Source organism: Trachinotus anak, unplaced genomic scaffold (genome assembly GCF_046630095.1).
Source record: "Trachinotus anak isolate AG129_WGS33_773 ecotype Australia unplaced genomic scaffold, CSIRO_AGI_Tana_v1 ptg000025l, whole genome shotgun sequence".
NCBI lineage: Eukaryota > Metazoa > Chordata > Actinopteri > Carangiformes > Carangidae > Trachinotus > Trachinotus anak.
The window spans coordinates 19615412-19634604 of NW_027273876.1; the positions used below are offsets into that span (position 1 = coordinate 19615412).

General features: G+C 41.6%; 1 protein-coding gene and 1 long non-coding RNA gene across 6 annotated transcripts in view; one reads left to right on the forward strand and one right to left on the reverse strand.

Annotated features, from left to right (window-relative positions):
• rbfox3a (RNA binding fox-1 homolog 3a) overlaps positions 1-19193 on the reverse strand; it is a 563670-nt gene that overhangs the window by 289740 nt on the left and 254737 nt on the right. The window lies entirely within an intron of this gene.
• Positions 5503-6451, forward strand: LOC139608373 (uncharacterized). Its single transcript, XR_011685013.1, has 3 exons — positions 5503-5725; positions 5839-5883; positions 6307-6451. It is a non-coding gene; the product is annotated as an uncharacterized lncRNA (long non-coding RNA).

A 19193-nucleotide genomic window follows, 5' to 3' on the forward strand; every position in this document is an offset into this window, starting at 1 on the left:
GAAAAGAGGGGGAGCAGATCTAGCTGAATCAGGACATGGATTTTTAGTTGTAAAAGTTTGAGGTGTGGTTCACCTGCGGCTGCCGTTAACGGTCGAGGTTGAGGTTGTCAGAGATAATGCAGAAAGGTATATTATGATAGAAGAGATGCTGCATGGGGAAATGTTTCCCATTTAATCATCTGTGCTCCACCTGGTTGTACAACCCAATTTTTCACTCACATATCCCTCCTCTAAGGCTGCAGGGGACTTATTGTATGATGCCTTAGCTACATCAAAATTCATTCAAGTAGAACTTAGCTACATCGATCTGATTCAATAGCGCAGTCATTTTTGGAAAATCATTGCTCATTAGCTGAGACAAAATTAAAGAAACCCTGCAGTAACAAGGATCATGTCTTTTCTGGACCCACCCAGTCACTGCACAAATTTCCTACAGCACTCCATTATGACGATGTAATGGTGCAAAAGAGATTAAAGACAAAAGAGAGGCCGAACAACACCTTTATGAGTCTGGCAGTCAACCCCAACCCCAAGATACATAGTTAACTTGATGCAGCCAAACGCTGACTCTAAGGCTGACCCATAAGTAGATTCTTCAGGCAGAAAATTGTGGAGCAGTAATGAGAGCGAGAGGCTATAAAATCAGAAACAAGCACCTCAAGTGATGCTGACAAAGAGAACTTTTAGATTAGCTTAATGTCATCTACAGTTTCAGACATATTGGTATTTTGTTCTCGATAGTTTGTCAGATGTTACGAGGTGGGCTGGTTTGTGGAAGCTGCAGAGGTAGTGGCATTAGTAGTCCTACAACAGTTGTATGAGTCATAGTGCTGTAAAGGTGAACAAAGAATGATGATGATGATGATGAAGCAAAAAAAGTATAACTGATGTAAAACTGTTCAGTGCTACATCACCATGCCTTGATGACCAGAGCAGAAAAGATCAGTTTCCAAACAACACACATGGATGAGGAGTGGATCCAAAACCTTGAGTACTGCTCTTCAGTATATTTTAGAGTACCTGTACTTCACTTGAGTATTCTTTTTTGGAAACTTCTGACTACACTAAAAAGAAAAATATTGTACATTTTGACATTTCTTTGAAGCAAAGCTTTTATTCAGCGAATGAATTTTGCTGTTATTTTCTAAAATGTTAGATGTCAGTCATGTTTGAACAGCTCAGTTTGAAGTCAGCAGTGTCCTAACAGCAAGATTCTTCACCAGAGCACCACGGCCTGATCTTAAGTCCGTGTTTGAAATTTTAGAGATAAAGAAAGATTCCTTTCATGTGAAATATTTGTTTTATTTACCACAACCAAACTAAAAAATAAAAAATAAAAAATCATCCTCCAACTGGGGAAAACATGTCGAGATAATGTTTGTTCCAATCCAGATAAACTTCTTGTAGTAGCTGTTGTTTTTATGAAACTATGGTTGGTTAAATGACTTATGGCCAGTTCAGTAGGATTTGTAGCATATTGTACAAGCGTTTTATTCTCTAGGTTCTACAGTCAGTCAGTCAGTAGGTTCTGTAAATACACTGTGGAACAATGCATCATTATATTGACATAAAAAAATTACTTTTAAATACTTAAGTTTTTTTAAAAACAAGTACTCCAGTAATTTAACACAAGTAAAACTGAACATATTCCACTTGTATTGGAGTAATATTTGACCAGGAGTATCTATGCTTTGACTCAAGTAATGGAGCTGTGTACTTTGTCCACCTCTCTACATAAATGTGACTGGAACTGCCAACACTGGAGACCTCTCCACTGATATCAAGCAGATACTGGCATATTGGTGTTTTACATGCAAATTCTCAAATTTAAAGTCAGAAAGCTGTTGGAAAAAGACGTTTTGTGGTGAGTTATTGGGCAGGTTTCTGACCTTGTGGACATCCTCTTTGGGTATCCTCCCAGGACATCCCACTTCTCTTTTGCAAGTCTTTCATCTGAAAACCCAGGATCCTGTATTTTTCCACCTCGAGTAAAACCCCATACACAATCCTCTCTCATTGCCATCTCAACTAAGACTTTGCAGCACTTCTCCCAGCAGGTGTTTGTGAACCACAGCCCTGCAAACTCAAGATGAATGGTGGTGGCCCGAACATATCTTAGCACCACCTTTACTAAAACACATAGCAAATGTTAATGAGAGCTCCCAAATGCCAGTGCACAGGGAGTATAGGCCTTTTAAACACACGGTCACTGATGAATAACAGCAAACAATGGCCACAAGACTATCACTGGCACTAACAGAGAGACAAAGGTGTGGGGAAAGAAAGAAAGGAAGGAAAGAGAGCACGCTCAGTGGGCATGGTGTAACATGGGTGAGAAAAGGAACAGGAAAAATAAGGAAGGGTAGAAGCTGGAGGGAGAAGATACAGCAGTATATGAGGAGGGGAAAAGAAATAACAGAAACAATGAAGGGAAACATGAAAATCAGGGGAGGGAGCAGATGCAGTGAAGAGTGTGTGCATTATGTATATGGAGATAGACAGCCTAATAAAAACACAGGAAAAAAAAAGTGGGAGAAGATTGCTGATGGGAAGGACGTAAAAATGAAAAACGACCAAGTGTAAAGCCTCCAAAATAAGAGACAATGCAGACAAAAACAAACATACAGCGCCACAAACAACAAAACGATGCATAAATATTCACAAAGAGCACAATGCTTTACTTCCAATTTGTGTTGATTTAAGAAAATGCAGGAAGCCGTAAAAGGTAAGAAAGATGTAAAGCTGCGTTATAAAAATCCATCATGTCATTGGTGAAATCACTCCCGCTCTGGGAGGCAGGGAGAGAGTCATTAGCTGCTTGTGCAGGGGGGACGGATGGTTGTTATGCTGTAGCAGGGGGTATCACCGTTTGCTTTGTGGCTTGAGGGAAGAAATGCTGTGAAAGTTCCTTATGGGTGGGCGGCTGGGGACGGGAGCATCGAGGACACGAAGCCTGGGTTTTACGGTAATGATGAGAGCTGAGCTGAGAGGATGTCAGCTGTTAATGCTGGAAACCCAGCTTCCTCACCAGCAGTAATCTCGTAGATTGGGAGCTCCTTCGCTCGGAGTAATGGGCCTTTTTATTTTCAGATGTGTACACGCTGCTGGGTAATGCCGGCTACTGATGAGATCCCTATTTGACTTTCTTTTTTTTTAATTTCCTCTAAGAACACTTTACAGACAACATGATGCTTCTGTATACTTTTTGGATCGTCTTTGCTTAACCACAATCATTCCTTGATTACTTTTCATTTGCAAGAAGATGAAGATGTCAAGTATGAATTCAACACCAGAACCAATTTTCAGGAGGCTCTCATCGCGCCACATGTAAACGACTGCTCCTGCTGATCTAGGTATATCCATGTGGTTCACCAGATGGCAAATGAGGCTCAACTGCAGGGCCACGATGAGGGATCAGGGGCTTGTCCCTTACTTAAGTGACATTTGATGGGACGGGGTGCGGTTTGAACCTTGGGATGTCATTGTACATCTCCATAGTGAGGCCATAAATGAGGAGGGCATCAAGGTTGCCACTGTGTAAATCTGCAATGCACAACGGTGAGTTCTGCACATGAACCGAGCTCACTAAGCGCCACCAGAAAATTTAGTTGAAAAGAAGGATGAGGCAAGAGAGAGAGTTTTTCTTTCTGCACTCACATTGCTGGGAGATACTGCAACGCCGAAGACTGCGACAAAAAGAGAACATCACACGCTTAGCAAGACAAGTGTTGGACAGTATACCAACTCAAAATGCACATCTGGATTTGAAGAATATACGCGCTACACTTTTTGATTCAATTGACACGTCCTAACCAGATGTTGAAACGCATGAGTCTCACCTATATGTAACCTTTCCTCCTACCACAAACCAGTGACAACCGGTGAATACCCCCATCCATAGCGTACAAGGGGTCACTGATGATTTGATGAGTATGAAAATGATATGAATCATGTGCTATGTCCTTCACAGTCATCAGATTTCAACACAGTTGAACACCAGTAACGACAACACTCTTCACGTCACCAAAACAACAAATGAGGGAACATCTTTTGGAGGAATGGTGTTCATCCTCCAGGAGAGTCCAGAGACTTGTAGAATCAATGCAAAGCAGCATTGAAGCTGTTCAGGTGGCACGTGGTGGCCCAACACCTCCACAAGACACTTAATGGTTAATGGTTAATTGGTTTTTCCTTTAATTTGTCACCCACCTTAATAAAATTTGAACAGATGACAAATAAAAATGTACCCCCTGTACAGCTGTCATGAAGAGGGAAATGAACTCCTTGAGACCAAAACTGTTTTCTGTACCAGGCTGTAAACATGTTTATTTCTGGTGTGTGGGGGGCTGTGTGCTACAGGGAATGACTCACTTTTGGATTCAGCCTCAAGTGGCCATTTGAAGAACTGCAGTATTGTGTTGGCTTCATTTTTCAGCCCCGGAGGTTGCAGCTTAGTAGAAAGACATAATTCATGTTACAAAGTAATCTATCAGGAATGTGCACCTGCAATCAGTCTGCATTGTACAAGCAGACTGATTGCAATAACTGAAGGTGTCTGTATTAGGTGGGTTTCCATTAACTTTATGCACAATGTGAAACTGCGAACTTAAAGATGAGTAATGGAAATGCATTAATTTAGAAAAAAAACTCTTAAATATCGCAAAAAAATGTACACGCTCACATGAGGTGGTTTTTCAGACATTTGGAAAAAGCAATATTTCACATAATTGAAATGGAAACTGAGAGGCACACTACTGTAAATCTGTCATCGTGTTTAATTGGAAAAGAGGAGAAAACAAAGCTTTATTTAGATGACATCACTCATTGGAAACACACCATTCACAACTGCGCTTTGTCAACTTTTCTAAGAAGTTGCTTTTATTTTGCACAAAACTACTATGGAAACCTGGCTACTGTTTCACATGAACAAGGCCTAAAAATTCTTCTGTCAGGGCAAATATAGGAATTATGTTCCTATACAACTAAACTACAACAGCAAGAAGAAGAAGAACAGCAGGAAATGTTTGGATTATGTTCACAGGCAACGTATTTCTAAATGAATGAACCGCATTTATAATCAGTAGCAGAGTCAACAGGAGGTGGTTGGGGTGACGACTGTCACACCAGAGACCAGGGATGAAACCCAGAGTCCAGGTTCAGGAAAGATGGGAAAGGAAAGATTTTTGTTAAATGTGAAAAACACAGTGGATCTGAAGTCACTGTGAACCTTCTCTGTGTGAAACCAGACCAGGATCTTTCCCTAACCTAAATGAGGAGCTGTGAATCTGAACAGACCCATAAAGCAGTTTAATATTACTGGAGTCACTGCAGGTGGATATTTACGTCGAGATCAGATATGTTAATGGAAAACAAATATGCTGTGTGTGAACATTTTACTGTATTTGATATTTGCTGAATATGTGAACAAGCATTTCCGCATTACATTTATAGAAAATAGAATCTGGTCACACTTGCAATTTACCTGCAGAGAGATTTAAATCTTTGGAGCCTGGTTTGACACCAGCCACATAACGGTCTGTGCTTCATGCACACATTTGCAATCTGAAGTGTGTTTCTAGGCTTTTCACCTAGTGTTTGCTAGAACATGATTTCACTTTGAGATCGTGCCAAAATGCCTCTGAGCACACAGCAGCTCCGTGGCTCAACAGATCCAGTGGAGACACTGACGGAGGACTGCAGCAGCTGCTGACATGCTGCTGGGCAGGTGAGACAAGACGTTAAATCTCTCCAACCTTATACGAAGAGCAATTTAAAATCGATATTACAGGTATAACATTAACAGTGACTGTGCATCTTTATTGTCTCAATTGAATTCAGATAGAGAATGAGGAGTCTTCTGTCCTACAGCCTACACTTGAAATGGTATGTGTCCAAAGAAATTGCCTGTTTAGCTTTTGCCAAAAGAGGCAGACACGTCTGGAACCCTTTTACACTAGATCATCTGTGTAATTGATGCCACCATGCTAATAGAGATACCTCCCAGTGCCCTCAGAATACCTTTCTCTGTGGTTTCTGAGGAAAAGAGAAAATGTTTCCAGGGCGGGAGAAGATTCTGTGGACAGCCGTATCTCTCTTTTCCTGTGGCTGATTTTCACAGTCCCACATATCTCCATCTTTATGGTTGACTATCTTTACTTTTTGAAGACCCACAATATGCAGAATTGCCGTTTCAGTTCTCGCCCTCGTTTATTGTGCCAGGTCCACATAAAAGCTTGATTGTAGCCATATACTGCAGTATGCTTGGTTGTGTGTTATGGCCACTGATCTTTATGTTGCTCCACACAGGAGGAAGACCCCAACCTCAGCAAAACATCGGCTATAGGCATTCATGCTTATAGCGTGTGTGTATGTGTGTGTGTGTGTGTGTGTGTGTGCATACGTGATGGAACTCTCTTACACCACCACTGCCAGTCCATCTGCATACATTCTCCCAGGGGATGCATACAATAGGAACACTTAAATGAGGCATGCATAAATGGATGAAGCCCCTCTCATGTCATACGCACGGCCCCGTGTGTGTTTTCCTGGTTGCATGTGTTTTATTCTCCCTTCTACACGCCTGGTGGTGGCAGTTTGGTAATTGAAAGTGAAATGGAGGAAAAGAAAGAAAGAGAGGGTGGGGATATGGAGACGGAGAGTGACGAGGGGGGAGGGCGAAGTTGTAGGCGTCAGACACAATTAACCCCTGGAATAATTCCGGGATCAGATCTGCTGTAAACACCTGAGATGGGAAGAAAAAGGGGGACGTGTGAGGAGTGAAAGAGGTGAGATGAAAAGAGTAACATGATAATGTAATGAGTCCGACTATGCTTATGTGGAACAAAGCATGTGCTGCATTTGTTTAAAGGTGTGTGTTTGTGTGTGTGTGTGTATGTGTGCATCTCAGCATCTGTATTGAATTTGACTACACCTCTCTCTCTCTTTGTAAACATCCAACTGGCTCCATGTCCGATGGGCGAGTGGTAAACTGCCATCTCTGGGAGGGTGAACTCTATTTCACGGGTTAGTGCTACAGTGAACAACAACAGCATCTTGCCTCTTGGCTTCATAAAGCACAGTAACAGCTCGCGCTCCATCTCACAAATACTGTTTGTCCATTTTTAGTTCCATCTCGGCACCACTATCTCCGGGAAAGCCACAGCTCCAGGCCACAAGGGGAAGCTTCTCCAAAGAGCCACCCCAGCCAGATGAAGCTTTTGTGGGATGACAACCAGAGCACCACTGGTGCCCCCCTAAAGGCCAGTACCTACTACATCTACCTGAACCTTCCAATGCCCTAAAGACTTTGCAATGCACACAGGAAGGAAGGGAAAGGAACATGCATGACGGTTTACAGAGAAAAAAATAAGAGCTATGGATGATTTAGTCAGAGTGCAATACGGCCTGACCGGCAATAAATTCATCAAATTATTTCAGGAAAAGTAAAACAGTTTTTATTTTTACAGTAATATTTCATCTTTTTATTGCTTTTAGCACAGAACTGTTCACAAATGCAAACCTGCACAGGCCAAGAGCAAAGATTTTAAATAGCTTTCAAAGACTATCCTTTATTTATAACTACTCTAATAGTCAATCTGTAAATGCATGCTACTCTTAGTTAGGCTAAGGTATGACTGAAATGTAAAGGCATACCTCCTCAGTCAAAACTCATTGAGCATGGCTTCATTATGAGCGGAAAGAAGGTGGAGCTATCAGAGCGCATCATCTCATTCCACTGGCCTCCTGTAGAAAGGCACTGGGCTTGGAAGAAGATTTTCAGTCCACAGAGGCAGACACACACACATATACAAACACCTTCAGAGCTTTCCACATGACTTCCAGGAGTGCTAAAACTGCTGAGCTGAGAATAATCTAAGCTAGTATTATCAGCTTGTGTCAGTGGTGGAGGGAAACAATGCAAGACTAATGGGCAGCTGGTAGAATAAGTGAGTGTGTGTGCTGATTGTTTGTGTGTCTGTGTGTGAGAATGAGTGCATCTTTGTGTGGTTGTGTGTACAACAGTCATCCAGAGGTTGTTACCTTAATGCCAGCTCAGGCTAATGTATTCAGTATACTCAGGATTAATGCACCTTCGGAGGGGCTCGAGGTGGAGCTTCTGCTAAGTCAGGCTAAAGTGCTAGCTCGCTAGCATATGGCAGGCCATAAAGGGAGATCGCTGAATGTAAAGTACACAGAGACAAATCTCTGAAAGGAAAGTCACTCGACAACTCGCCTCATACTCCAGCCACTGTGTCACTTTAATATCCGGATTAATCATCCTCATCATCGCGATGGGCCCCGGTGTCCAGTAAAGAGACACACACCCTGGAGAGAGAGGGATATAGCCTGGCTGTGTTTTGTACTGTACTAAGTAACCATAAATGAATATTTGCAGTCGCGATAAATTGTGTTTAGTGACACAGTTTATGCACAGTTGTGTATCAGAATGCTGCTGTTTGTCTACATCAACCAATTAAATCACTTCATTTTAAACTGGTTTTGCACAGAGCTGCCAGACCATCATTCTATGGTTGACGGTGACACTGGCTGACAGTCAGACAGAACTTTAAGAACTTTAACTTTGAATTAGAGGTGTTTGGCACATGTAGTCTTTAACATATTTTACATATTTTATCAAGTGTTGCTATCCAGAAGAAGATATATTTGTGGTTTTAATCCATCTCAATATAGTTTTACATCTCCTCTCTTCTAATTGGCTGACTGTTTTCTGAGCCAACGATTAAAAATGTAGCAGATTTTAGGTAACAGAAACCAAATTGTGCAAGGCTGGAGGGTGGGTGACTGCTTTGTTGTGACATCACAAAGTTACAGAAGTCCTGACGACTCGTTTTTAGGCTCTGTTTCTGCATACAGGCTGTGTGCCAAGCGTGTACTAAACTGAATGAAACAGTTCAAAAGAGTAGCAGACGGAATTTATACTGAATGAAGAACAATCAGAAACACTGACACAAATGTTTTGGCATTATAAAGGCCATCGCTAACTGAAGCGCAACACATAGGATTTGGGGCATTGTCAGTTTGTTACAGATTTTTTGGTGTGCATGGCAGCATTAACAGTTTTCTCCAGATGAAAAGGTGAGACCTCCTGCAATGAACACTAGAGCAGGGGATATATCAATGGATCAATTGCTAGAATAATTTAATGGCTATAAATATAATTTGCAAACTCAAGAAAGTGGATTTAGTCTCAAATTGTAGTTAAGGCAAAAACTACCTTTTTCCTTTGGCAAAGACTTAAACATTGATTGCAGCATGATTTTTCTAAACTAATTCTTTCATTACAGTTCGGTCCTGGCCTCATCAAACCAGAGAATCTTTGGGTTACAGAGTCCTTTAGATTAACAAGTTTAGTGACCTTACTTTGAGAATTTCATTATCGGTTTCAGTGGTTTTTTATTCTGACTCACTGGATGTAGGCTGTAGGTGTAAACCTGCCATTGGGCACCTATAGGTAGCATTCTCCTCCCTTTCCGCTTCCCTCAGCTGTTAACACTTTAAAAATCCCTTTTGCCAGAGGAGGTAAAACAACAACAATCTCCCAGCTGCAGCCTGCACACTGAAAGGTTATGATCTGATTTGGATCACACAGTCGACAGATGTCTTTGCTTTTTTTATTGTGGCATTTCCTTTGCAGGTAATCAGACGTGTAAATTCCACTATGGTGGAAATGCTCTTTCTAAAACATACTATACTATACTATTTATATTATGAGGATATCAGACACACAAACACACACACACACACACACACACACACACACACACACACACATACTTGTAGTTCCATCTTTGTGAGGACACTCATTGACATAATGCATTCCCTAGCCCCTTACCCTAACCTTAACCATCACAACTGAGTGCCTAACCCTAACCCTGACCCTAACCTTAACCTAAACCTAATTCTAACCATAACTCTAAAACCAGGTCTTAACCCTCAAAATGTGATTTTAAGGCGTCTCAAAAAGTGAGGACCGGCCAAAATGTCCTCACTTTCCCAAAATGTCCTCACTCTGTTAGTAAAATACTTTTTTTGGTCCTTACTATGTAGCAAGTACAAGTACACACACACACACACATCCTCACACACGTCTCTTTCTCTCTGTGTTTCTGTGCCTCTTTCTCTCCAGATATAATGAAACAGGGCCAGCAGAGTGGTCACAGCAGATCCATGACAGTGACTCCGGTGTCATTTAAGAATCAATAAAGCGACGGCAGCAGGATGAGCAAGTGCAGGAGGAGGGGTGTGAAAATGTGTGTGTGTGTGTGTGTGTGTGTGCGTATACGTCCCCACTCTGTGTCTTTCTGCGACTGTCAGCAGAATGGGGCTTTTTATGCATAGCAATCATGTCACACAGAGAGAGCCCTCTCTCCATCTCTGACACACACACACACACACACACACTGCCCCTGAGAGTCTAGCATGACCACCTAATGGGTTATTTGTTCTCTGTTGCTTTGTGTCCGTCTCACTTCACACATCCTAACCCACACACAACCTCACACTCACACATAGAATCTCTCTCTCTCTCTCTCTCTCTCTCTCTCACACACACACACACATACACACACACACAGAGACAGTACTACCTCTCACTCCACCTTGCTCTTTCTCTCTCTTGCTTGCCATCAACAACAACACATGCCATTAATACCAGTGCATTCACACAGGCAGCAAATGCACACATAAACACACTTAGAACAACAACTTGGAATTGATTTACACACCAGGTGAGTGTGTGTGTGTGTGTGTGTGTGTGTGTGTGTGTGTGTGTGTGTGTGTGTGAGGTGCTGTGTGTGAGTGTGTATGGTTGCCTGCAGAAACACAGAAACCCCTAAAAGCTCCTTAATTGTTTAGTCGCACCATTTTAATTAATAAAAATAAAATAAAAAGTAATTTAGGATGGCATATCCTTCTATAATTATGTACCACTCACCAGCATTTTGTGGGTGAAAAATCTGTTTACTGTTGGGTGATGACTGAATTCATCTCTTGTCCCCAAACAGAGAGCTCTCGCCGCTAAATTGTTCACACATCAGCAGACTTTTAGCTAAATGATTAATGTAATTTGGTTTATCATAATTACTTTCTCCACTCGGGCCAAATGAGCAACAGTGTAGGTCCGTCAGCTCAGCCGGCACACAGACTCATTACAGAGAGAGTTTTGACTGCTACCGGACAATAAATCCACTACACAGACATGCCACTGTAAACACTGGGGGGAGGGGCTGATTTATGAGGCCAGGATTGGACTTTTATTCCAAAAGTGATTTGTTCAGTCAGCAGTCAAATGTTGCACCAGTGTTAACAAAGAGAAGAAGAAAGAATAAAAACCAATGATAATTTTCATTATCTACTCACAATAGATACAAACAGGTGGTTTATTTTTTACATAATCAACACAATGACAGTGACTCCTTTCTAAGCTCTTGGTGCTTTCCCGTTCAATGGCAATCTCACTGAATGAATGGAAAAAATAATATGGGGTATAAAGCACTGACATCCACAGTGTAAATACATGTAAAATAGAGTTTACAGAGCTAATGTGTTTTTTTTCTTTTCTGCAGTCAGTTCAACACATCAATATTTTATACCGAAGTTTTACGACATAAAAAACTCATTGCCAGAAGCTGCATTGTTGGTTTCTCTGATCACTATAATCTCGGCATACTTGTTGATCTATCACCGATACATCACCTTCATGGTCAGAGGAGATGCCTCAGTGTGATGACCCCTGCCCTCTCCTGTCGACCTGTTTGGTCTGCCTTTGTTTCAGGTGCCAGGTGGGTTAGGCAGGAGATTGTCTGTGCCAGCCGGTATCACCTGATCCCAGTGTTACCAGCCTTTAAAAGCTCTGGCTGCTGCTGGCAGTCCGTCTCTCACCTTTCCTGCGGGCAGCTGTTTAGTCAGGATCCTTTGGTCCTTTGTTGGTTCATTCCTTTTACTTTGTTTTCCTGCACTTTGAACACTTGCACACACATCCCACGCGCATGCACATCCTACTCCAGATTCCAGAATACTCCAGATTCTACTGACATTCACATTCCATGGACTGTTGTTTTATGTTACATATTTAAATATTCAGTTTCTTTTTGGCTGCTGAAAACAGTGCATGTCGTGGCCTTATGAACCAGGTTGTGACAGCTGCAACATGATAAATGCATAAACTATAGGTCTTAAACAAAACTTAATCCATCTACTAGTCATTATCTTACTACTCCAAACAGTACCAGTCACTGTGAAAACTGAATGGACAGTGAAGTGGCCTAGCTGCAGGACTGCATTGAGACTATAAATAGTTCAGGTTGTTTAGATAGAAAACCACAAATAACATTATAAGCTGGTAGATGTGTGTGCCACTCAAGGCCTCTGAACCAAGAGGCCAAGTTTGAGCTCTGTGACAAAAACAGGCATCAAAATACTGAGCAGTATTCATGTCCAGAGATGAATCACTACAAGATGGCTCATGATGCACTTTTATAGTCAATCAAAAAAGCAGAGCCATAAACACCAGAGAAACAGCTTCTGCAGAATGTGGCAGGTGAGCCACAAATTGTAGGGGAAATGGACCCAATCTTAAATGTCACCGTCCAACATGAATGCCTTTTCTGATACCCTAAAAATGGACATCCCTTTAAAACTACTATACAATCATGGTGAAACTGCCCGCCAATAGCACTCAGGTTACGCTGTAAGACCTCCAGAGGAACCTGCACCATGCTCACTCTGGGACCAGATGTATCATCAAGGATACTGAAGACATGAAATTAATTTTAAAAACGTACAGATATTCATAAACTCCAGCATACCAAAGAGTCTTAACTCCTTCTGATTTGTCTAAGCCTCAAGGCTCTTGGACGATGTTCTGGCTCTAACTCTTAATTCTGCTTGGTAACCCCTGAACAGAAGGAAAACCTGCAATAAACAAGAATGCTCTGCTTGGACTTTACTGTATCTCCACAATTCACACAATTAGATGTACTAAGCTAGTTCAAAATAAAAAAATAATAAAATGGTCATGGTCTAACCATTTCACTTTCTCAGGCCACTGGACGACAAGTACCTGAAACTCCATCTCCTCTGTGCCCATTTTCCAAGACCCGTCTGATGCACAATGAACCACCACTTCTCCATTTCCTTGGGTGTCTCAGGCTCTGCTGTCTCTATGAATCCTACCTGACTAGTCACTGCTACCACATCACATCACAGAGAGGATTGGTATCTGACAACAGCAGTCCCACAAGGCTCTGTTCTGGGACCACTCCTGTTCTCCCTCAACATGGCTGCTCCTCTTACTTCTTTGGCAATGATACCAAGCTTGTTCTTTCTTCTCATTACACCATCTGAGACTCTGGTGGGTTCATTCCTGCCTGGTTGACATCCTGGGATGCCAAGGCACCACCTAAAGCTCTACCTGGACAAGAACAACAAATTGTTGGTCTCAGAAAAAAAAAAATCACAGCAGTATCCTGCTCCTGTTGATCCCTCTTTGGCAGCATCAGGAGGATTTGCCCCTTTCTTAACAGGTAAAACAGCCCAAGTGTTCATCCAGGTGCCTATCATCTCCCATGTGGACAACTGCTACTCCCTCCTTACCGGGGCCCGCTGTATCTGCCATTAGAAAGCTGCTACATGGTTTGAAAACTACAGTAAGTTGCTTTGGACAAAAGCTTCTGCCAAATGAATGTAATGCAATGAATGAATGTTATGCTGATCTGGCATCAGCCCAGGTGCCTCTCAAGACTCTGGACTCAGCCCAAAGCTGTTCAAACTACACAGATATGACTGCTCATTCGCCTGCAAACACAATCAAATATTTACATTTGCTGATGACATAGACCTCAGCCTGGGCTATATGAGTGACAAAGCTGCATGCCAGAAAGAGGTTGGTGATAAATATTGACAAAGAGCGGAAGGAACAGCCAGTCAACAGAAGAAGCACTGAGGTGAGCTGTTGTATTTTCTACCTCTTTAATCTTGGATCTCAGCTCAGTGATAGTTTCTGTCGCTGGTGGAACTGAGCACTAGTTTTCAACCACTACCAGAATGAAAACCAGAGCAGTGTTGTGGTTGATGGTGAGTAGTGACAATGATTCCACAAGTAATATGATGAAATGACAATGGACCTGTATTAAACCCCATCAGCCACCACTGAACATGACATCACAGAACGTAACAGTACTGGTATTCAAAGATTACTCTTTGGTCAAATGTAAGCTGTGTGAACCTATTCCCCTCTGCTTCAGCCTGGTTTAATGAAACACATCACTGGCTAGACTTTAATTACACCTGACAATCACATAAATGCCAGACTGTCAGAGATCCCTCAGCTCAGGTAATTTGTGTCTAGAGCAGAGGATGTCAGACTAGGGTCCAGAAAGCACCTGAGATATTTTGCAGTGTTTCTAGGCAGCGCAATGTGACTAGTGTTTCTTGAATCTGTGTAGACACACCTTGCCAGGGATAAGCTTTCCTTGGCTGGGAGGGTTTGTTAAGCTGTTCTACATCCTCCCATGGCACTGTGATTTATAGTTTTGAAACTATATACTGACAGCAAATGCATGGAGGATGACATATACTGTGATGGTGATGACATACACTATGTAATGACAAAAATGCTATTTCCATTCCCTCTCGGAAGTGATCTGAGTCAGTTCAAAGATCCTGACCAGCAGCTGTGTGGACACCAGCCTGCTCCTCAGGCTATGTCCTCACTACTACGTTTTTATTTAAACACATTATTTTAAAACGAAAACGATGAACAGCAAAGACAAGAAGGTCAGTAAGAGTTCTATTTTGTTATTCATGTTACTTCCACCACTGGTAGACGAAGTTGGTAAGACCCAATTAGGGAGCGACCGTGAGAGTTTTCAAACTAAAACAGGTCAAGAAGCATCTCCAAAATTTTCCATTTTTGGCACTCTATGCATTTTAAAACTAAAATGTAGTAGTGTGGACATAACCTTAAACCTCTGATCCACTGAATCAATTAAACAATTATATATATGTCTCCAGATACAGGTAATTAGATAACATCCATCAGTACTACAAAGTTACCTGTTCCAAGCATTTTAAATTTCGAATGGAGACAGCTAATGATGTTAGAGTCAACACAGCCAACATCACAATATAACATCAAAAAGACAGATAGATACATATGGACAGACACACAGGTTTATATAGAGCTCTGGCTAAAAATACTTGCTTCCTGCTTCCTTCTCTGCATCTATCAGTAGTAAAGCAGACAGTCAAATGAGATCAGAAACTGCAGTGAGACGGCTGTGTGATTGCTTTTTTAAGGCTAATAGTGTTTGTATTCAAACCACTCTAGGATACAATTCAATCTGTATTGGCAATATTGAGGCAGTGTTGAAAACCTGCTGCAGTTATCCAAACACATTCTCTGTCTCCTTCTGCAAAGAGCCAGGAGAGGCAGAATAAAACATTCGTACCACTTAAAAACAGTTATAAAAATAGATAGGTGCACGCAGACTGCCTGAAGGCTGCAACTGGAGCCTCTTAGCTGAGCGCCATGCAAACTGTCTTTCATTAGTCTCCAAAGGGAGTGTGAGGCTGGGAAATGTGTTTTCCTTCAGCTGAGTTGTTTGTGTTGTGTAACAGCAGCGAAACATATATGAATATTCACATCGAGGCCTGGAAAACGGTAGAATCAGCAACACATTACCAGCAGAAAACCATGCAAATCAATGCTGTTTGCAGGCCTTAAATGAGAATGCACAATCAGAAACATGAAGAGTGTGGAGGATTCTCTTTTTCTTTCTGAAACCTACCATAAAAATCTGCCTTTCTAAAGGACAGCTTTGGATTTTTACTGTTTTAATATAATGATCACATGCCATATATGCTTACAGGTCACTCCTGTAAATCCTGTTGTGCTGACCGTGAAGAAATCCCTAGAGGGCCAACCTCCACAGTCTTTATTCTGTATCTTCATCCAGGCTGTTGTGTGGTTATTGCCTGTGTTATGTCCTGATAAAAAACATATATGCGACTAGCAGAATGTACATAATTACTCCAGTACGGCACAGCAAGGAAACACAAAGAGGGAATTTCATACTAAAGACTATCACCACATGATTTTTCTAACTCACACAAACATGTGTTAGAGCGATGGATTGCATATAAAGATGGACGTGCACTCTGTTAAATGACCCAGGTTTCTGGAGTGGAGTGCACCAGCTGGGCGTAAAAAAAGTAGGTCTTCATCACCCATCACCACTGCGATCAATAATGAATGCTTTGTTTGCATAAAATCTGAGTGCATTCAGCTCCTGCAGGGTGGAGGACAGCGCCGCCCTCCTGTCTGATGCTGTAGTTGAGGGGAGAGCTCCTCCACTAGCTCAAAGATAAAATCTTTCCATCAGCTCACTGTCCGAACAGAAATCCAGCAGGTTTATCTGATCATAGATGATGCTTTCTCAGCTTAATGCCCTTTTGTTATTTATTCTTTGAGCAAGACGCACTGCCATTGTTGTATTTGTTGTATTCCTGGTTGTGTGATCAGTATTTTTTCCTGTTATTATTACCACAGATACAAGTTTCCAACTTACACCTGCTCCATACTAGAAGTAAAAGTTACACCCAGGCGCAACACACACAGGGCTTGAGTCTAAATGTTATGCAAGTCATAACTTTGAGTTGGTTGTAACTTTCACTTCTAAGTCACAGACGTTACATTACACCCAGGCATATGCTCAGCTGGTGCACTCCAGCTCAGAGTGGGATGCTACAATCTGGTTTGTATGGAGTGCGTGAAAACTCAGTAGAATGTATTTTGCACAGAACCAGGACTGCAGATTTTGTAAGGGACTGCCTCACAGTCAGTATGGACAGGCAGAATAATTACCCTTAATGTGCATATAGTATGAAAATGGTATCAGTGTAAACATGACAAAAAGAGAATCCTTTCTCCCGCTCTTTTTTCTTTGGATTTGGGAGGGTTAGTGTTTTTGCATGTTTGCATGTGTGTGTGAGTGTGTTTGTGTCCATTGTAAGGAGTGGCTGTGCTCATGTGTAGGTGCATTAGGTGGGAGTATCACTTGTGTAGTTAATACTGACTCACACAAACACACAGAGACACACACCTCGGCTAGAGAGTATTGCTTGCCTATTGTAAATAAAACATAAAGGCCCTGTTTCCCAGGAGAATCCTACATTACTGTTTCTGCAGAGGACAGCAGAGTTTGCAGCTACTGTAGAGATGTCTGTGTGTATGACTCGCTCACTCCAACACCCTCTCTCTCTCTCTCTCTCTCTCTCTCTCTCTCTCTCACACACACACAATTCAGTTTGATTCAGTTCAATGTGATTTACCAGCATGGATGTACAAAGCAATATTGCTACTGCATCAAGATCAAAGTTAAACATTTTTACATGAAAGTGTTTGTGTGTGTGTGTGTGTGTGTGTGTGATTGGTAGATGTAGTTTTCATGGTGAAAACAATAGTGCAATGATAATACTGATTCATACCAGCAGCCACTATGATTATAACCACCGACAATAAAGAGTGAATGAATTCTTGTGTCTCACTTCAAATCCTCTGTTTTAATACAAAGGTGTGAACATTAAACATATACTTTTCTGCATTAAATCCTTTTGTCTTTCCCACCATTTTCAATGAAGACTTACAGCATTAATTTATATGTCAGTTTTGGAGGCTCAAGCCAAATCTGGATGGTATATCCAAGTACATAAAACTACAACAGTCTGTGTGACACCAAATGTAATATGTACAGTCTCATACAGGTTCTCTGCTGGCCATGAGATTGATTAGATGATATCAAGTCTAACAGCTAACAACTGATTCATCACCTCAGCTGGGACAAGAAGCCTAAACAGTAACATTAATTCAACCAACTAACAAACCAACCCACCTACCCACCCACCAACCAATCAACCAACCAGCCAATCAACCCACCAACAACCAAACCAACTCTTTGAAATGTGGTAAAACAGGAAATTGGCAGCAAGAACATGTAGCTGACAAATCTGCGGAAATGATGTCATGCAACCATGTCAACATGGAGCAGAATCTCAAAGGTTCTTGTTGAATTCACTGCAAAGGGAGAAAGTCCAGTATTAGTATCATGTACTAATAAAGTTGTGTAAATTTGTGCCAAAGTCCTAGTCCCACACTTTTTTGAAATGGGTTAGAGGGCTTGGGTCGACTGAGGTAAGTGAGCTATATATAACGGAAAGGATGTGTCTTTGCTCTGGATCGAACTCCAGGAGGCCGTCTAACAGGGACTCTGGAGGACAATTTGGAAAATGAGGACACAGCTTTTGAAAAAAATGTCTGATATGGAGGAAACACAATAAATGTGAGTTAGCTGGGTTGAATTAGTTGGAAAGATGAAGAAAAATTGAAGATATTCCATTACTGTAAAGGTCATTAATTCCTTCATGGCCCACAGATAAAACACTGGATCTAATGAAGGGACGAATAAACTATTCTCAGATATTGGGGCCGTAGGGGAGAACCAATGCAAACTGAAATGTTTTCTACATTGTTTCCAGATTGTACAACTATGGGACTTGTACTTATATTAGCAGCTGAGCAAAGACCAGGCAGAGCAGGGAACAGTGTCAGGATGACTATTCAATATAAACCCAACCTTAAGGAGGAAAGAAGAAATTAGGTAATTGAGGTCAATGAAAACTTTTTTTTTCCAAAGAAGGACGGAGATGTGCTTAAATAGATATGACAATATCAGTAAAACCACCATTTTCACCAGGCCCACCCAGCCCAACATGGGGTGAGGTTCGCCCATCTTTGTAGGTATTTACTGCCTCTGTTAGCGTGGGAGGCTTTTGACCAAAGCATTACAGGAAAGTAATCCACTCACTGTTGGTTTCTTTTAATCATGATCATCATCCTTTCCTGGCTGAGCTGCAGTTTTTCACTGCTCTCTCTCAGACTGGTAGATTCAAATCTGTGAAGTGAGCTCTGCTGCACCTAGAAACACACCCAACAGTGATGACACATCCCGGAGTATTACTTTTACATCACTGCAACAAGCTGAGAAGTTAAACCACTTCAGGCTAGACGCTTTAGCCAATATGGACGAGAAGTATTCTAGAGGAAAAAAAAAGGAAATGTTAATATTTAGAGTTCCATGACAAATGGGCAAACTCCATCTGCTGATGAAGAGTTT